Source organism: Gopherus flavomarginatus, chromosome 2, assembly GCF_025201925.1.
Source record: "Gopherus flavomarginatus isolate rGopFla2 chromosome 2, rGopFla2.mat.asm, whole genome shotgun sequence".
NCBI lineage: Eukaryota > Metazoa > Chordata > Testudines > Testudinidae > Gopherus > Gopherus flavomarginatus.
Genome location: NC_066618.1, coordinates 138,461,767 through 138,483,587, shown reverse-complemented (window position 1 = coordinate 138,483,587; position 21,821 = coordinate 138,461,767).

Here is a 21,821-nt window from a genome sequence, read left to right as displayed (position 1 = left end):
CTGTGTGCCTCCTGGGAGAGTTACACTGTAAACCAGAGGGTCACATATTTGGATGGAGTTCTGGAAGAGGGTGTGCTTAAGCAATGGGACAGTCTGAAGTGTCAGCACTGAGTCCAGGAGCTAGGAAGCAGGACAATGGGTTCCAGTTCTCCTAAAGGGTGCCAGACAATGGGTCTGTATCCCAAGAGTGTGCCTATGATCCCCAACGTTCATAGGTACAGGGTATGTTGGCAGTGGCTGGGCAGTGGCTGGGCTCTGTTCTTGCTCAGGAGGCTCAAAACACCAGGAGATCCCCTTACAGAAGTCTGAGTGGTCAACAGGAGTTGCTCGACTGGCACCTGTAACACTTAGCTTAAGAAAGATCTTTATTCTGCTGATTTAGAGCAATAGGCTCAGAACAATAGCTGCATTGGCCCTGTGGTGCTAGCAATAGCAATGTCTTGCTTTTATCAGGAAAACTAGCTTACTACTAATACTAATCACAAATACTGAGCATTAATACAATATTTTGTATCTTCAAGTTTGTGCACAAACATAACTAATTCACATAAACAATAAAAACCTTTGCCAAAACGTTGTCTACATATTCTATTCATAGATTCTATCATCCTTTGATCCTGAGACCCTCCTCCCACTAAAAGGCCAGAAATATATCCTCTTACTCCACCCTTCTCACTTAGTCTCTTCTAGGGTATGTCTTCGTTGCAATTAGACACCTGCAGCTGGCCCATTGTGACACTCTGTACCTCAAAGTAGCACCGTGGAACCCCCATATTCGCCACTGTCATACATTTATGATATGTTTTGTACAAACTCTGCCTTGTGAGGTCTCATTTTAAAAGTCTTGATCTGTTGAACATTAAGATCCTGTTGGATTGTATGTGCTATCATTGCACATGAAGTTATGAAGCATAGCTATGTATGTTACTCAAAGATGTTGTGAGGTTGGGAGATGCCCACAGCCAACCTTTCAATTGCAAAAAAAGAGCAGCCAGACTTGCTGATGGCCCATTCAGGGGAATCCACTCTCCTAATGGTCATCCCAGAGACTTCTCAGAGAGCCCACGTATGCAGTGGAGACTGCTTGACCAATGGGGACAGCCTGATCCCCATGTCACAGCAGACACCTTTCCAGTGAGCTGGAAGAAAATATAAAAGAGAGCCAGTGACCTCATCACTTGGCCTCTCTCGCCCCATCTCAACACTTGGAAGCACATCTAGAAGAAAAAGACTTTGAACTGGGGAAGGATGGTCCTAGGCTGGAAATGAGAGTCCAGTCTGTGCACTGGGGAACTGTAACCTGCTTGTACCAGTCAGAGTGAAACACTGCTTGATTCAAGTCCTCCTTAGTTTGTAGCACTTAGGTTGTGTTTACTTTTTATTTTCATAAGGTAACTAACTCTGACCTTTATGCCTACCATTTATAATCACTTAACATCTACCTTTTTTGTAGTTAATAAACCTGTTTTATATTTTATCTAAAACAGTGTGTTTTGGTTGAAGTGCTTGGGAACGCTCAGCTCAGTTTACCAAGGCTAGTGTGTGTCCATTCCACACTGAGGGAGTGATGAATTATAGAACTTGCACTGCCCAGGAGTGCTTTGAGCAGCGTAAGACAGTACAGTCCTGGAGTGTAGGGCTGGGACTGAGAGAAATTGGCTGGCACCTCACTATTCATGGTTCATGAGTGACTGGGAAATCATCCATGTAACACAGTTGTGTGTATCCTGGCCTACGGATGGTTGTGTAACTTCAGTGCCTGTCAGAGGGTTGTAGCTTGACATCAGCATCACAGTGTCAGAGGCAGCCCAGGTTGGTGGGTTTGAAGGGCTCAGCGGTCCCATAGTCTAAGTTGCACCCCAGGGACCCCATCACACCCGTACCAGCTGACTTGGGCTCTAGGGGCTTGGGCTAAGGAGCTATTTAATTGTTGTGTAGACATTCAGGCTTGGGCTGGAGCCTGAGTCTCTAAACTCTGCATTGCAGTTAAACAGCTCCTTAGCCCCAGCCCTGTGAGCCACGTCTGCTGAGAAGGCCAGCAACGGTTTTTTAATTGCAGGGTAGACAATAACAGTTTGTACCCTAAATGTATCTCTAAAATCAATTAAAACATTTCCATGAACTTCAGTGGGAAATATATTATGTTGCTATCAAAAGATTGTCAAGCCCAAGCAAAAACAAGAAGTTTTAATGTGACTGCTTCCCACAGACCTAGCCACAACCGTATCATACACTTGGTGTCAACATTCCAAACCACATCTTTTTTCTTCCATTTACAAAATAAGAATTACTCTACATTTGTTTGATTTTTTTTTCTTAGTGGAAAGAAAACAATAAAAAAAAGTCCTTGCATCTCTGTATAAAAAGATCTCAATATAAGACACTTACTCATCAAACACCTATGCTTCTTTACGTGCAGTTACATAAAATTCTAGAAAAATAATAAAAGTCTTTAAATATTTAAAGCCCTACAGGATGTACACAGAGCTATTTACATCTGGACCAGTTGGAAAAACTTTGTTCCATACTAAAAAATCACCAGCATCAGCTTGGAATTCCTTAACAAAATGTTTCCCTTTTATTAAATACAAAGTGCTGAGACTAGCAGCCTGCTAGGCAAGGGTGAGAGCTGAGACCTTCTTAATAGGCTTTGATCCCTCAGCTCTTTAGCATTCATCAACCCTTAACCAGGGGGCGGGGCTTCTTAGGAAGACCAGGGCTTTAAAAAACCCACTCCTAAGCGACCAGGGGAGCTAATGTACAGGAGTAGCTAAAAGGGAGATTTTGCAAGGGAGTTTACAGGGGTAATGTGTGTGTGTGGGGGGGTGCTACATACACTTAATATTCCTTAAACTTCTTTAAACTTAAGCCAGAAAAATACCCCCTCATAAAAGCAAAAACAACAACAAAGGAACCAGCTGCAAGAGTAAAAAGAATGCAGGCAGAAGTCCAGCAACAGCCTGGGAACTACCCAGCATATTGCACCCAATGCAGCATTTATGATAACCTGCCCTATGGGCAGGGCCAATGCAACCATTTAGGCAAACTAGGCAGCCGCCTAGGACACCTAGTGATTGGGGGCGCCTAAAAGTCCCCTCAAGTGAGGAGGTGGAGTGGAGGTGATCGGGGGGGGGCGTGTGGGGAGGGCTGCCTGCAGTAATGGGGGAGGGGGCGCACAGGGGAACAGCTCCCCACCCCAGCTTACCTCCACTCTGCCCCCTCCGCTGAGCACACAGCCCAGCCCTAAGTCTCCTCCAATCAGCGTCGCAAGCCTGGGCGGGGAGGAGAATTAGAGCAGCGCCGGCGTGCTCCGTGGAGGAGGCAGAGCCGAGGTGAGCTGGGGCGGGCTCCCCAGGCAGGGTTAGCTGCAGTGGCGGGGGAGGGAGAGGGGGGAAGTCTCCCCAGGCAGGGTTAGCTGCCATGGCGGGGGAAGGGAAAGCAGGGGGGAGTATCCCCAGGCAGTGTTAGCTGCCGTGGGGGGAGAGGGGTTAGCTGTCGTGGTGGGGGGGGGTAGCTGCTGCAGGGGGGGCTCCCCGGGTGGGAGGCTGAGTTAGCTGCCTTGGGGGGGCTGGGTTAGCTGGGTGGGGGGGTGCAAGATGGAAGTTTCGCCTAGGGCGTGAAAGTTCCTTGCTCTGGCCCTGCCTATGGGCAGATGGTTCATGTGTGCATTCAGTGTATGGAGCTCCTGGCCTTCAGAGACCGTGTACAGGCTCTGGAGACCAGAGTGGCTGAGATGGAGGAGCTCAGGGAGACAGAGAGGTACATAGATGAGACTTTCCTGGACACAGTACAATGGTCCCATTCCCGGTCTGACAGCCTGTGTGTTGTTGAGGAGGATGAAAGTTCCAGGGAAGGAGAACATCCAACTGGAACAGAGGGAAATGATCCCATCATTGGGATGCTCCTTCCAGATGATGTGGTATCCTCTCGCACCTAGGATCTCTCTCCGGGGGAAGGAACTCCAGTTATTAGGATGAGACAGGTAATGGGTGATTCAATCATTAGAAACAAAGATTGCTGGGTTTGTGATGACCGTGAGAACCACATGGTGACTTGCTTGCCTGGTGCAAAGCTTGTAGATCTCTCGAGACATCTAGATACACTTATGTGTAGTGCTGGGAGGAGCTGATGGTCATGGTACATGTGGGTGCCAATGCCTTAGGGAAGGATAGGAGAGAGGTCCTGGAGGCCAAATTTAAGCTCCTAGGTGAGATAGAAGTTCACGACTTCCATGATAGCATTCTCTGAAATGCTTCCAGTTCCATGTGCAGGGCCAGCTAGACAGGCAGTAAGAAGGAGGGGCTTAGATTTATTAGGAACTGAGGAAACTTTTGGGAAAGGGGGAGCCTATACTGGGAATGCTCCAGGTGTACCAGTATAAAAGAGAGCAGCCCAGCTCAGTCATGGAAAGACGCCAGTGGGGAAGGACATGTGCCAGGAGCTTGTGCTGTGGATGGCCTCCAGCCTGTGACAGTGGTGAGCAGAGATGTGGACCACAGCCTCAGACCCCAACAGCCCACAGCGCCCCAGGGAGTGGTTGGTCCTGGGGAACTAAGAGATCCCAATGTCTCCTGGACTACAGTGCCTGAGACTGCAGTAGGAAGTGACCCAGGGGCGGTGTCGGAGTGATATCTCCCACTGAGGTAAACTCGGAGTGTTTCGGTGGGACTCCCCACTGAGCTGGTGGCTGGTCGTTTCACTACCACTAGGGCCCTGGGTCGGGCCCAGTGGAGTTGGGTGGGCCCGGGCCCCCCTACCTGGGCTGCCGATGGCCTCCATGAACTTTGTAATTGGGCCACACTGCCCTGACAGGAAGGGTGTGTTTAGACTCATAGACTTTAAGGTCAGAAGGGACCATTATGATCATCTAGTCTGACCTCCTGCACAATGCAGGCTATACAATCTCACCCATCCACTTCTATAACAAACCCCTAACCTACGTCCGAGTTATTGAAGTCCTCAAATTGTGGTTTGAAGACCTCAAGCTGCAGAGAATCCTCCAGGAAGTGACCCGCGCCCCATGCTACAGAGGAAGGTGAAAAACCTCTAGGACCTCTGCCAATCTGCCCTGGAGGAAAATTCCTTCCCAACCCCAAATATGGCGATCAGTTAAACCCTGAGAATGTGGGCAAGACTCACCAGACAGCACCCAGGAAAGAATTCTCTGTAGTAACTCAGCTCCCACCCCATTTAACATCTCATCACAGACCACTGGGCATACTTACCTGCTGATAATTTGGCAACTGATCTTTGATTAATTGCCAAAATTAGGCTATTCCATCATAGCATCCCCTCCATAAAGTTATCAAGCTTAGTCTTAAAGCCAGATATGTCTTTTGCCCCCACTACTCCCCTTGGAAGGCTGTTCCAGAACTTCACTCCTCTGATGGTTAGAAACCTTCATCTAATTTCAAGTCTAAACTTCCTAGTGTCCAGTTTTACCCATTTGTTCTTGTGTCCACATTGGTACTAATCTTAAATAATTCCTCTCTCCCTAATATTAATCCCTCTGATATATTTATAAAGAGCCATCATATCCCCCCTCAACCTTCTTTTGGTTAGGCTAAACAAGCCAAGCTCTTTGAGTCTCCTTTCATAAGGCAGGTTTTCCATTCCTCGGATCATCCTAGTAGCCCGTCTCTGAACCTGTTCTAGTTTGAATTCATCCTTCTTAAACATGGGAGACCAGAACTGCACACAGTATTCCAGATGAGGTCTCACCAGTGCCTTATATAACGGTACTAACACCTCCTTATCTTTGCTGGAAATACCTCGCCTGATGTATCCTAAAACTGTATTAGCTTTAACGGCCATATCACATTGGCGGCTCAGTCATCCCGTGATCAACCAATACTCCGAGGTCCTTCTCCTCCTCTGTTACTTCCAACTGATGTGTCCCCAATTTATAACCAAAATTCTTGTTATTAATCCCTAAATGCATGACCTTGCACTTTTCACTATTAAATTTCATCCTATTACTATTACTCCAGTTTACAAGGTCATCCAGATCTTCCGGTATGATATCCTAGTCCTTCTCTGTGTTAGCAATACCTCCCCAGCTTTGCATCTTCCACAAACTTTATTAGCACATTCCCGCTTTTTGTGCCAAGGTCAGTAATAAAAGATTAAATAAGATTGGCCCCAAATCTGATCCCTGAGGAACTCCACTAGTAACCTCCTTCCAGCCTGACAGTTCACCTTTCAGTGCAACCCGTTGTAGTTTCCCCTTTAACCAGGTCCTTATCCACCTTTCAATTTTCATATTAATCCCCATCTTTCCAATTTAACTAATAATTCCCCATGTGGAACCATGTCAAATGCCTTACTGAAATCGAGGTAAATTAGATCCACTGCATTTCCTTTGTCTAAAAAATCTGTTACCTTCTCAAAGAAGGAGATCAGGTTGGTTTGGCATAATCTTGTATTTTGATCCAAATACCATTGACCTCAATGTCCTTAACTATGTTCTCCTTCAATTTTTTTTCCAAGACCTTATATACTACAGATGTCAAACTAACAGACCTACAGTTACTCGGATTACTTTTTTCCCCTTTCTTAAAAATAGGAACTATGTTAGCAATTCTCCAGTTGTACGGTACAACCCCTGAGTTTACTGATTCATTAAAAATTCTTGTTAATGGGCTTGCAATTTCATGTGCCAGTTCCTTTAATATTCTTTGATGAAGATTATCTGGGCCCTCCGATTTTGTCCCATTAAGATGTTCAAGTTTGGCTTCTACCTCGGATGTGGTAATAGCTACTTCCATATCCTCATTCCCATTTGTCATCCTACCATTATCCCTAAGCTCCTCATTAGCCTTATTAAAGACTGTGGCAAGTATTTATTTAGATATTGGGCCATGCCTAGATTATCCTTAACCTCAGTGTTTAGTGGTCCCACTTCTTCTTTCTTTGTTTTCTTCTTACCTATATGGCTATAGAACCTTTTACTGTTGGTTTTAATTCCCTTTGCAAGGTCCAACTCTACATGGCTTTTAGCCTCTCACTTCATCCCTACGTGTTCTGACCTCAATAAGGTAGCTTTCCTTACTAATCCCGCCCATTTTCCACTCCTTGTAGGCTTTCTGCTTTTTCTTAATCACCTCTCTGAGATGCTTGCTCATCCAGCTTGGTCTACAACTTCTGCCTATGATTTTTCCCCTTTCTTGGGAATCTGGGTTTCTGAAAGTTCTGCAGCTTTGACCTGAAGTAATTCCAGGCCTCTTCCACCTTTAGATCCACAAGTTCTTCAGTCCAATCCACTTCCCTAACTAATTTCCTTAATTCTTTAAAGTTAGCCCTTTTGAAATCAAAAACCCTAGTCCCAGATCTATTTTTGTTTATCCTTCCATCTAGTTTGAACTGAATTAGCTCATGATCACTCAAACCAAGGTTGTCCACTACAACCATTTCTTCTATGAGGTCCTCACTACTCACCAAAACCAAATCAATAATGGCATCCCCTCTTGTTGGTTCTTCAACTACTTGGTGAAGAAATCCATCAGCTATCACATCCAGAAAAATCTGAGCCCTATTATTTTTACTAGCACTTGTCCTCCAGTCTATATCTGGGAAGTTAAAGTCTCCCATGATCACACAATTCCCGTTAGTGTTTACTTCATTAAAAACATTAAAGAGATCTCTATCCATATCCAAATCAGATCACGGCGGTCTGTAGCACACCCCAAGCACTATCTCAGGGGAGGCTCTAGTAGCTTTCTTTCCCAATGTGATTTCTGCCCACACAGACTCTGTCTTATCCATTCCATCACTTCTTATTTCTTTACAATTAACCTCATCTTTGACATACAGTGCTACTCAACCAACTTTGCCTTTATTTCTATCTTTCCTAAACAGCACATAGCCTTCAATACTTGTACTCCAGTCATGACTACTATTCCAGCATGTTTCTGTTATCCCTATAATATCCGGTTTCACTTCCTGCACCAGTAGCTCTAGTTCCTCCATTTTGTTACCTAGGCTCCTCGCATTAGCGTACAGACATCTTAATTTTTGCCGTTTGGCTTCACTGACATTCTTCACCCGATTAGGCACAGACATTCTACCACCAGTATCGCCTGTTAGACTGGTATCTACACTACCCTTCCTCTGCCCACGGCTATATCCTCTCTTACTTTGTTTTCTTCCCTTTCAGTCTTGAATTCTGGCGTGGAGATTACCTGGACATCTCCCAACCATCTCCTTCCAATTCCTAGTTTAAAGCTCTCTTAATCAGTTGTGCCAGCCTCCATGCTAGAAGCCTATTTCCCTCCTTACTCAGGTGAAGTCCACCCTGAGAGAACAGTCCTCTATCCATGAATGCTTCCCAGTGGCTGTACATACCAAGCCCTCCTTATAGCACCACTGCCTGAGACATCTGTTGATTGCCATAATCTTGTCACACCTTTCTTGCCCTTCTCTAGGAACAGGCAAAATCACACTGAAGATCTGAGCCTCGATTTCCTTAAGCCTCTTCCCCAGTCTGGCATAGTCTCCCTTGATACGTTCCAGCAAGAATCTAGCCATATCATTTGTTCCCACATGAAGGACAATCAACGGATTCTTTCCCATTCCCATTAGGAACCTTTTCAGCCTGAGGTCCACATCCCGTATCTTAGCACCCGGCAGACAGCACACCCTTCTGTTCTATGGATCAGCTCTAGTTACAGGCCTGTCTATTCTTCTCAGTAAGAAGTCCCCAATCACGTAGACCTGCCTTTTCCTGGTGACAGTGTGATTCTTTGGTCTATCACCTGCTCCCACTGGCTGCAAGTCCTCTCGATTCCTATTCGCCCTTGCAATCCTCCATAACCCATCCTGTATCCTCCTGGGGCTCATATTTGGTGTTGTCTCCATTGACTCGTCTCCTCTTCCTGTAAGACTAGCTGCTCTTCTCTTTTTCCTTGCCCTCTCATCTTCAGCGACCTCCTGCTGTGCCCCTTCTTCATTTTCCAACTCCGCAAACCTGTTCCTGAGCTCTATTTCTCCTTCACTGGCCCGTCTTTTCCTCTGCCTGGTTCTCTTAGTCACATGCTCCCACTGTCCACTTTCCTCACCCAGCAGTCTCCCCTCAGAATTCTTTAGTTCTGCTTCCATCTGCAAGTCTGAACTTGTCCCTTCAGCCTCCTCATGTCTTTGCTCCATCATCTGCTCGAATCCCCTTCTAAACTCAGAGTTTCCACCTGCATCTCCAGTCCTCAGATCTTTTTTTCCATCAGCTCTATTAGGTAGCACTTCATGCAGACAAAACTCTTTTCAGGTACCCCCTCCAGGATCATGTACATGCACAGCTTCCACATCCAGTCATCCTCATTGTGTCTTTCACTGCTGCCTCTCTGTCGATCATAGCCTTCCCACCTAAAACCTGTTAGTCCAAGAAAAACAAACCAAAACAAACCTCTCCGACAGGCACCAGAACACTGGAAGACTACCACCCGCTCCCTTCACTAGCCTGTCGATTCCTCTGCCTAGGTCTCTACATCTCCCCTGCAGCCTTCCCCTGTAAACTCCCACTGAAACTCCCTTGTTTACAGCTCTGTTTGCTGACTGCTGTGCTAAGCACAAATGTGAGGACTTGAGATGGGGAAATAGGCACGTAAGGCTTGTGCATCTGCCCCTATTCCCGAGGAAGATGAGCACACTCGCCCCACACCGGATGGGGCCCACCTTAATTGTGTCACAGTCCCCTTCAATTATATCATGTAATGGGAGATAGCTAAAAAGTGATAAGTTTTAAAGGTGCTTATATACCAATACTAGAAGTCTAAATAATAAGATGGGTGAACTACAGTGTCTCATATTAAATGAGGATATTGATATAAATAGGCATCACAGAAACTTAGTGGAATGAGGATAATCAATGGAACTCAGTAACACTCGGGTACAACATATATTGGAAGGACAGAACACGTTGTGCTACTGGGGTGTGGCACTGAATGTGAAAGAAAGCATAGAATCAAATGAAGTAAAAATCTTAAATGAACCAAACTGTGCCATAGAATTTGTACAGATAGTAATTCCATGCTCAAATAATAAAAATATAGCAGTAGGGTTATATTACTGACCACCTGACCAGGATGGTGATAGTGACTGAAATGCTCAGGGAGATGAGAGTCCATTAAAATAAAAAACTCAGTAATAATGGGGGATTTCAACTATCCCCATATTGACTGAGTACATATCACCTCAGGATGGGATGCAGAGATAAAGATTCTTGACACCTTAAAGCAGTGGTGGGCAACCTGTGGTCTGTCAGGGTAATTCTCTGGCAGACCACAAGAAAGTTTGTTTACACTGAACATCTGCAGGCATGGCTGCCCGCAGCTCCCATTGGATGGTCAATTAACCTATCTTGCAGCTGGCCAGAGGATTACTTTGATGGGCTGTGTAGAGCCCACAGGTTGCCCACCACTGCCTTAAATGACGACTTCTTGGAGAAGCTAGGCCTGGAACCCACAAGAGGATAGGCAATTCTTGATTTAGTCCTAAGTGGAGCACAGGATCAGGTCCAAGAGGTGAATATAGTTGGACCACTTGGTAACAGAGATCATAATATAATTAAATCTAACATCCCTGTGGTGGGAAAAACAGCGGCCGAACACTGTAGCATTTAATTTCAGAAAGGGGAAACTACACAAAAATGAGGAGGTTAGTTAGCAGAAATTAGCAGGTACAGCACCAAAACTAAAATCCCTGCAAGCACATGGTAACTTTTTAAAGACACTATAACAGAGACTCAATTTAAAAAAAACATAGTAAGAGAACCAAAAAAGAGCTACCGTGGCTAAACAACAAAGTAAAAAGCAGTAAGAAAAAAAAGCATCCTTTAAAAAGTGGAAGTTAAATCCTAGTGAAGAAAATAGAAAGGAGCATAAAAATATCATTAGGAAGGCCAAAAAAGAATTTGAAGTACAGCTTAGCCAAAGATTCAAAAAGTAATAGCAAAACAAAGTTTAAGTACATCAGAAGCAGGAAGCCTGCTAATCAGCCAGTGGGGCCACTGGACAATCAAGATGCTAAAGGGGCACTCATGGATAATAAGGCCATTGCTGAGAAAAGAAAAGAATTCTTTGCACCTGTCTTCATGGTTGAGGATGTGAGGGAGACTCCCAAACCTGAACCATTTTTTTTAGGTGACAAATCTGAGGAACTGTCCCAGATTGAGGTGTCATTAGAGGAGGTTTTGGGACATAATAATAATAATAATAATAATAATAATAATAATTAATAAAAAACAGTAATAAGTCACCAGGATCAGATGGTACTCACCCAAGAGTTCTGTAACCTATCATTTAAATCAGCTTCTGCACCAAATGACTAGAGGATAGCTAATGTGACACCAATTTTTCAAAAGGGCTCCACAGGTGAGCCCAGCAGCAGGAAGCCTGACTTCAGTACTGGGCAAAGTGGTTGAAACTATAATAAAGAACAAAATAGTCAGATACATAGATGAACATAATTTATTGGGGAAGAATCAACATGTTTTTTGTAAAAGGAAATCATGCTTCACCAATCTACTAGAGTTCTTTGAGGGGGACAACAAGCATGCGGACAAGAGGGATCCACTGAATATAGTATATTTAGATTTACAGAAAGCCTTTGACAAAGTCCCTCACCGAAGGCTCTTAAGCAAAGTAAGCTCTCTTGGGATAAGAGGGAAGATTCTCTCATGGATTGCTAACTGGTTAAAAGATAGGAAACAAAGGGTAGGTTAAATTGTAATTTTTCAGAATGGAGAGCGGTAAATAGTGGTGTTCCTCATAGGTCTGTACTGAGACCAGTACTATTCAACATATTCATAAATGATCTGGAAAAAGGGGTAAACTGTGAGGTGGCAACATTTGCAGATGATACAAAACTAATCAAGATTGTTAAGTCCCAGGCAGACTGTGAAGAGCTTCAAAGAGGTCTCTTAAAACTGGGTGACTGGGCAACAAAATGGCAGATGAAATTCAATGCTGATAAATGCAAAGTAATCCATGTCAGAAAACAATCCCAAATATACATATAAAATGATGGGGTGTAAATTAGCTATTACCACTCAAGAAAGATCTTGAAGTCATTGTGGATAGTTCTCTGAAAACATCCACTCAAGGTGCAGCGGCAGTCAAAAAAGCCAACAGAATGTTGGGAATCATTAAGAAAGGGATTGATAATAAGACAGAAAATATCATATTGCCTCTATATGACTCCATGGTATGCACACATCTTGAATACTGCATGCAGATGTGGTCGCCACATCTCAAAAAAAGATATATTGGAATTGAAAGAGGTTCAGAAAAGGGCAACAAAAATTATTAGGGGTATGGAATGGCTGCCGTATGAGGAGATATTACTAAGACTGGGACTTTTCAGTTTGGAAAAGAGTTGACTAAGGGGGGATATGATAGAGGTCTATAACATCATGACTGGTTTAGAGAAAGTAAATAAGGAAGTTTTATTTACTCTCTCATAACACAAGAACTAGGGGTCACCAAGGGAAATTAATAGGCAGTAGGTTTAAAAACAAACAAAAGGAAATTTTTTTCACAAAACACAGTCAACCCGTGGAACTCCTTGCCAGAGGATGGTATGAAGGCCAAGACTATAACAGGGTTCAAAAAAGAACTAGATAAATTAATGGATAGGTCCATCAATGACTATTAGCCAGGAAAGGCAAGGATGGTGTCCCTAGCTTCTGTTTGCCAGAAGCTGGGAATGGGCAGTAGAGGATGGATCACTTGATGCTGACCTGTTCTGTTCCTTCCCTCTGGGGCACCTGGCATTGGCCACTGTCAGAAGACAGGATACAGGGCCAGATGGTCTTATGTTCTTGTAAGTAGTTTAATACAACAGTCTAGCCAGTTTAGAAGCCAACACTCCCCTTCAAAAACTCACTCCACCCTGCTGTTCTGCATAGCTCTGTCTCTTTAATTAAACATGTCTGCAGGATTAGGCCCAAAGCCTACACATTTACTACTGAGTATAGTGCCAACTACTGTGAGTGGCCCTGGGACTTCAGTGTGAGTATTCACTACTTAACCATGAGCTTAGCCTTCATCAAATTAGAAAAAAAGTTACAGTAGCAGTGTTGTGGGGAACTTTTATCTCTCAAGTGCATTCAGAAACTATGAATAATTCTTTAATGTTTTAGGTGAAAAAACTTTATTTAACTAGCAAACTCAACGAATTAGTAGGTGTCTCAATTTATTGCAACATATTTGCTCACAGGGTACAACATTACCCTGTATATGTATCAATTAGCATATGCAAATTACATTTTTGTAAAAAATAAAACAAAAACAAGGCCTGGCTTAGTGAGGGAGACAGTTACCACTATTACTAGACAAGATATTGTCTCAAAAGCAAATGTGTACATAGAACTACTAAAAATGCAGGGTAACAGTGCAACAAGGGAACATTTGTAACCTACATACTTTTTGTAAATAAATCACTTAATTGTGTACATGAGTTTAGGGGACAATGTTCTAAATCACAGTTGGTGGACCATTAGTGCATGAGTTAAACACATGTGCTTGCAGGGTACACCATTACCCCACAAATGTGAATGAGGGTTAAAGCCATAACTGTTTGTAAGGTGAGACCTTTAACATGACCTTTTATTGTTAAGTAGCACTTCTGACAAACAAGACTACCACAGGTAACATGTAATCTGGAGTACATGTAAAATACTCAACCCTTTAGTTACTGAAATATAGCACACCACAAAGCGCATATTCAGCAGGTGAATTAAAAAGGAAGAGAAAAATATTACCAGGAAACAAACTAAGCGATCGATATGACTGCCTGCATTGCAGTCTGATAATCATCATATCTAACAGATAATTAGAAGGAAATTTTATGTTTTAATGTGTAAATATATACTGAATTTTTAATTCAGTGGATGAAACTTGCTTAGACTGAGGAGCCGCCTAAGAAACCAGTGGTCCTTCCTCCAACAGATATGTCTGCAGACACCAGAAGGTATTGCCTTTACTTGGTTTTTATTCTTTATCGGATATTATACAGAAAAAGTATCTCATATAGCAGTATACATGTAAAACACATGATTTACAATCGGCTGCTAACAGTTGTTATATTTTCTGCATGTCATTTCAATTTTTTTTTAATATAACGGTAACGTTGAGCAATCATTAAAATCATTTTAGTTCTCACATTAACTGGGCCATGTTACCCATATGCAGAACTTTCTACTTTTGTTTTCCTTGTTAAATGTAACCACAGAAGTACAGAATATGCAACATGTGCAAGTTAATGCTACAGGATACACTCTAAGGGCCAGATTGTAATACCCTTAATCGTAATCAGTACTCTGTAGGGTGGTATCAGGTGCTATTCGCTGTGAGTAAAGGTATCACAATGTTGCCCTATGTGAGTTCATTTGACCAGAAACATTATCAATTCAATTCTATTTTTATCATCAGGACTGCCCCTCACCCCCAATGAAACTCCTAATATGGGTTTACAGTCTCACAAATGTGACAGGAGAAAAACCTCCCCGTCATATTATGCCATTTCCCTTCTTATCAAATGAGTAACTTCTGACTTGTCCATCGGTTCTCCTTTCCAGGACACTGTCAGGGGCAAGGAAAGGAGTGAAAGACCACCGTTTAAAACAAAACTAATGTTGAGATAAAAATGCCTGGGGAAATAAGGAACAAAAATATAAAATTAGAAAACCCTAAGTGATCTATGCTAGACAAAACCCAAGAAATCTCCCAGCAATACACAGATAAATATAAAATATATTCAGTATCAATGTATTTCCATTTATGTGCTCTATTGAGCCCATACGTTCTCAAAACAGAAAGAGAAAGAAAGACAGTGTACTGTTAACAGAAAGTTAAAAAGGACTCAGAGATTCCAGGCAGAAGCAGAATTCGCCTGTCTCTGCATTAAGGAAATTTACACGAATGTAGCTACATTATAAGAATCACCATACTGGGTCAGACCAATGGTTCACCTACAGTTTGACAGTGGCCAACATCTTGTTTCTGACAATGGCCAATGTCAGATGATTCAGAGGGAATGAAAAGAACAGAGCAATTATTGAGTGATCCACCCCATTGTCCAGTCCCAACTTCTGGCATTTGGAGTTTAGGGACAACTGGAGCATGGGGTTGTGTCCCTGACATTCTTGGCTTATAGTCTTGGATGGACCTAACCTCCATTAACTAATTCTTTTTTGAACCCTGTTATACTTGTGGCCTTCATAACTTCTCCTGGCAATGAGTTCTACATGGAGACTGCATTGTGTGAAGAAATTATTCCTTTTGTTTGTTTTATTCTGAGATATAAGAAGTTATAAAAATGAAGCCTAGAGGTAAAAAATGCATGGATCACTATGGCCAGGTCTGTGTCCAGTAGGATAAGGTGCAATCTTTTGGCTAATCAGATATAAAAGAGGACATTTAAAAAAAATTGCTGCCACAAGTCCACGGATGAACTGTCAAAGTCTCAGGGCCCTCCATACTTCAATTGTTAGGAGGAAGCAAGTGTTTTAAATCACCTTCTTCCTGCCAGCATCATTTCAGTGTTGTCTGGTTGCAGAGTTAGCCAGCTGCTCTTCATCCGGGTGCTGATTTTCAGCTAGATGTTAAGAAAGGTGAGAGATGATGCTATTCAAATCTGATCTAATTGAAATGTAAGAAATACAATGGGGTAGTATGAATTTCTTATTAGAGATCTATGGCAAGATCACATAATGCCTGCATTAAAAAGTGTTGTTATTTGCAATTGATCAATGCCATAGTTTTGTTGCATGAAGAGGGCTGGTCTACACTACGAGTTTACCCTGAATTTAGCAGAGTTAAACCGAATTAACCTTGCACCCGTCCACACAACAAAGCCCTTTATATCAATATAAAGGGCTCTTAGTACCGATATCTGTACTCCTCCCCGACGAGGGGAGTAGCACTCAAATCGGTATTGCCATTTAGGAATAGGGTTAGTGTGGCCGCAATTCAACGGTATTGGCCTCCGGGAGCTATCCCACAGTGCACCATTGTGACCACTCTGGATAGCGATCTGGAGTCGGATGCACTAGCCAGGTAGACAGGAAAAGCCCTGCGAACTTTTGAAATTCATTTCCTGTTTGCCCAGCATGGAGAGCTGATCAGCACAGATGACCACGCAGAGCTCATCAGCACAGGTAACTATGCAGTCTGAGAATCGAAAAAGAGCTCCAGCATGGACTGCATGGGAGGTACTGGATCTGATTGCTGTATGGGGAGAGGAATCCATGCTAACAGAACTCCATTCCAAAAGACGAAATGAAAAAACATTTGAAAAAATTTCCAAGGCCATGATGGAGAGAGGCCACAGCAGGGACTCAGTACAGTGCAGTGGGAAAGTTAAGGAGCTCAGACAAGCCTACCAGAAAACCAAAGAAGTAAACATGCCGATTCTGTGCTGAGCTGCATGCAATTCTAGAGGGGTCCGCCACCACTACCCCACCCCTGTTCGTGGATTCCGAGGTGGAGGTGGTAATCTCAGCCATGGCTAAGGATTCTGCAGACGGGGAAGATGAGGAGGAGGACGAGCTTGCAGAGAGCACACAGCACTCCATTCTCCCCAACAGCCAGGAGCGTTTTCTCAGTCTGATAGAAGAACCCTCCCAGCCCTCCCAAGCCACTATCCCAGACAATGAAGCTATGGAAGGGACCTCTGGTAAGTGTACCTTTGTAAATATAAAACATGGTTTAAAAGCAAGTGTTTTTTAATGATTAATTTGCCCTGAGGACTTGGGATGCATTCATGGCCAGTACAGTTACTGGAAAAGTCTGTTAACATGTCTGGGGATGGAGCGGAAATCCTCCAGGGACATCTCCACGAAGTTCTCCTGGAGGCAGGGCGGCTCTAGGCACCAGCTAAACAAGCAGGTGCCTAGGGTGGCAAAATATAGGGGGCGGCATAAGGCTGGGGCCCAGCTCATACATGAAGCGGCATCGCGGGCTGGATCCTGACGGCCCGGGGGCGGTAACCAGCCTGTTCTGCCACTGGGAGCAGCGGGGCAGGGAGCCAGCTAAGTGGGGAGCGTGTCCCCGCCACTCTCCCGCAGGCAGCGGCCACCCCCAACCCCTCAGGCGGGAGCCAGTAGCGTGGTCCTTCCCCAGCTGCAGAGCACGGGTCACTCCTCCTTGGCTTGTCCCCGCCACTGCGAGCCGAGAAGCAGCCCATCCTCTGCAGCTGGGGCAGGGCCACGCTACCGGCTCTGCTTGAGGGAGAGGGATGGCCCCTAACCACGGTAGCGCAGCCCTGCCCGGCTGCAGAGGATGGGCCGCTCCTCCTGGGCTTGTTCGTGCCAGGGCTGCCATCTCCCCAGCGCGTCCTAAACAGCGCTGCAGCCGCGTGTCTCCAGGGTGGGTGGGATGAGCTCTGCCTTGCTCAGAGCCGTGTGGTAAGGGGACGGGGCTGCGAGCTCCAGGCCAAGCGGCTCCTCCCCTTACCACACGGCTCTGAGCAGGGAAGAGCTCAGGAGCCCCTGGACCCATGTGGCTGCAGCACTGTTCAGGGCCACTTCTCGACACGAGCGTTGAGCCAGAGGTAAGCGGCTGGGTCATTGGCTAAGGGGCAGGGAGTCCCGGGGACAGTCAGGGGACAGGGAGGGGGCAGAGAAGGGGAGGTTGGATTGGATTGGTGGTTGTCCTAGCAGGGCCGCCCATTGGATTCAGGGGGCCTGGGGCAAAGCAATTTCAGAGGCCTCTTCCATAAAAAAAATTGCAATACTATATTCTCGTGGGGGCCCCTGTGGGGCCCCAGGCCAATTGCCCCACTTGCTCCCCCTCACGGGCGGCCCTGGGAAAAATAAATCTTCCGCATCTCAGCACAAACCTAGTTTTGAGAAAACTTCTTTATAAGGTATCACTGGTTCTCAGCATCAGCTAGTGCTAAAAGGCACTAAAGCCCATTAAAAGGGTTAGACAAATATTTTCCATCAAAATATTTTTTGGTTCGAAAACTAGGGGTTTTTAAAAAGCAGAAAAAAATCACGGACAATGTCTGCTTTCCTTCAAAATTTGTTGTGGTTTTTTTTTTAATTGAAAAGCTGAAATTAGCCTGCCAAAACCTGAATATGGTTTCGGGTTTCAGAAGTGTGTGGCCAAATATTTGCTGCTTGCTGTGTTTGTTTAAAGAAACAACAAAAAAATTCCGCTTAAAAAAATCCAAAACTTTTGAACCACCTCAGCTTGTGACCAAATGCCTGAGCCCATCCAGTCAGAGATTTTTCTAGGTTTCTGATACTCTGCTGGCTTCATATCTGTCTCCATAACTTTGGGTTCATTTAGGTTAGAGCAAAAGAACAGCCATACTGGGTCAAATCAAAGGTCCATCCAGCTCAGTATGCTGTCTACTGACAATGGCCAATGCCAAGTGCCCCAAAGGGAGTGAACCTAACAGGTAATAGTCAAGTGATCTCTCTCCTGCCATCCATCTCCACTCTGACAAACAGAGGCTAGGAACACCATTCATTACCCATCTTGGCTAATAGCCATTAATGGACTTAACCTCCATGCATTTATCTGCTTCCTAGAGACTGGCTCCATGGGGTCTTTCACAAACTGGAGACGGTTACTCTGGGTTTGTCTATAGTATAGCTTATATACATACTCCACAAACTGAGCATTTGAGCTTGTTCCAAAATCTGGGATGAGCCTATGTTGTGAAAACTGAAATGCTCAAAATAGCACATGCATGTGAATGGACACAGGGTGCTAAAATTAAATTAATCCAGGGGTTTTCAAACTGGGGGTCAGGACACCTCAGGGGGTCACGAGGTTATTACTGGGGGTCGTGAGCTGTCAGCCTCTACATCAAACCCTACTTTGTCTCCAGCATTTATAATAATGTTAAATATAAATTGAAAACACTTTTTTATATAAGGGGGGGGGCCGCACTCAGAGGTTTACTATGTGAAAGAGGTCATCGGGGCAAAAGTTTGAGAACCGCTCAGTTAACCCCTCTGGAGCCTCAGGGAATGCAGGGGAGGGGGGTTCCCTTCGTAGGGTTGGGAAGGATATTGCTCTTCTCAAGTGATCCCTCCCCTAGTGTCTAATTTTAAATGAAGCTATCCTTCCCTGACATGAATCTCCCTATGGCACTGAAATTAAATATAGACTATAACTTAGCATTTGAGAAGTGAAAGGGATGGTAGCCCTAACGGAAAAGCTAACAGCTTGGCTCTTCTGGAAGCCTCAAAGTGCTGAATGAGCTTCAGGGTAGGGAAGGCTGTGCCTCCCAAACAGCCTGGCCCTGCCTCCATCCGACCCCCACCCACTTCCTGCCCTCAAGACTGCCCCCCTCAGAATCCCCAACCCATCCTGCTCCTTGTCCCCTCACCATCCCCCAAAGACGCCACCACCACCCCGGGATCCCACTCATCCTCCCTGTCCCCTATCCACTCCCCCACCCATTGAGTCCTGACAGACCCCTGGAATGCTCACAATCCAACCCCCGCCCCCATTCCCTGTCTCCTGACCGCCCCCTCAGCCTCTGCCTCCTCCCTGTGCCCTGACTGTCCCTGATACTCCCTGCCCCTTAGCAAGTCTCCCCGGCCCCTTACCCCTGGCTCCCCTCTCACCAAAGCCTCAGCACATTGCATCCAGGGCCGTCCCCGAACAGCGCTGCAGCGTGGCTCCAGCAGGGCCTGAGCTCCATCCCACTCACAGCTGCATGGTAAAGGGGGCGGGGCTGTGAGCTTCCTCCACTCAGCCTGGAGCTCGCAGCCCTGCCCCCTTACCATGCGGTTCTGAGCGGGGTGGAGCTCAGGCCCCGCCAGAGTCATTCTGCAGCTGTTCAGGGAGGGTCCTGGATGCGCTGAGGCTCCAGGAGAGGGGCAGAGATGGGGTCGGGTCGGGCTGGGGCAGAAGCCGCAGCCTCTCTTGTGGGCCCCTGCAGAGCCCCGGGCCTGGGGCAAATTGCCCCACTTGCTCCCTGCTCTGGGCAGCCCTGTTTCAGGGGACAAGGAGCAGGATGGGTCAGGGATTCTAAAAATCTCATCACATTTGAAATGTTTAGCAGGGTTTTTATTTGTTTGTTTTTGTTTTTCTGCTGGTGAAACAAGAACCAAAAAAGCCTCCAAGGTTTTCAATTTGTTGTTACCCCTCTACCCTGCCTCTTTCTCCTTCTTTACCTTTTTCTCTCCCTGCCCCAGGAGGGAAAAGGAGGTGAGGAAAAGGAAAACTCAGGAGATGAAAAGCTCAATGAAAACCTTTTTTAAAAACTAATTTAAGTGGAAAACAAAAGTTGTATGAAACATTTTTCTGCACATTTTTTCTTAAATGTTGTTTTGATTGAACAAAAAAAATCACTCAGCTTTAGTTGTAACCGCACAGGCTTCTGTATGCTCCTTATGCCTAGCCTGAATGGCCCACTGGCCTGAGTTCAGTCTCACAGGGGGCACCTGCTAAATATGGCTTACTTACCTTAACCCTCAGCTTCTCACCCAGCCTCTGTCCCAGTGCTTAGATATCTGGCTGAAACTATTACTTTTGCTGGATGGCATGAGCACATTCCTCCTTCTGACCTATAACTGAGTCACTCCTTTGGCAAAGAAGAAAATATTGTATTTCTGGTCTTCAGATTAACCACAAGATATTTCTACATTATTTTAGCCAAGTATGTGCTTGACCTGCCTTCTATGGCTCAGACATGTGCAGGTAGGTGAAACAGTGGGTGAAAAACTGGTTGGAGGACAGTAATCAAGGAATGAAATTGCGTGCCCGTTAGCGATAATTTTTAAGCAATCGATAAACTCTGGGGTTGTGCCGTATGACTGGAGGATTGCTAATGTAGTTCCTATTTTTAAGAAAGGGAATAAGAGCGATCCGGGTAATTATAGGCCTGTTAGCTTGACGTCTGTAGTATGTAAGGTCTTGGAAAAAATTTTAAGGGAGAAAGTAGTTAAGGACATAGAGGTCAATGGTAATTGTGACGAATTGCAACACGGATTTACTAAAGGTAGATCGTGCCAAACCAATCTGATCTCCTTCTTTGAGAAGGTGACGGATTACTTAGATAAAGGAAATGCGGTAGATATAATTTACCTAGATTTCAGTAAGGCGTTCGACACGGTTCCGCACGGGGAGCTGTTAGTTAAATTGGAAAAGATGGGAGTGAATATGAAAGTTGTAAGGTGGATAAGGAACTGGTTAAAGGGGAGACTCCAGAGGGTCGTATTGAAAGGTGAACTGTCGGGCTGGAAGGAGGTCACCAGTGGAGTCCCTCAAGGATCGGTTTTGGGACCGATCTTATTTAACCTTTTTATTACTGACCTTGGCACAAAGAGCGGGAATGTGCTACTAAAGTTTGCGGATGACACGAAGCTGGGGGGTATTGCTAACACGGAGAAGGACAGGGATACTATTCAGGAAGATCTGAACCACCTTGTAAACTGGAGTAATAGAAATAGGATGAAATACAACAGTGAAAAGTGCAATGTCATGCATTTAGGAATTAATAATAAGAATTTTGGATATACGTTGGGGGCGCATCAGTTGGAAGCGACGGAGGAGGAGAAGGACCTTGGGGTACTGGTTGATAGCAGGATGACTATGAGTCGCCAATGTGATACGGCTGTTAAAAAAGCAAATGCAATTTTGGGATGCATCAGGCGGGGTATTTCCTGCAAGGACAAGGAGGTGTTAGTACCGTTATATAAGGCGTTGGTGAGACCCCATCTGGAATACTGTGTGCAGTTCTGGTGTCCCATGTTCAAGAAGGATGAATTCAAACTGGAACAGGTTCAGAGACGGGCTACGAGGATGATCTGAGGAATGGAAAAACTGCCTTATGAAAGGAGACTCAAAGAGCTTGGCTTGTTT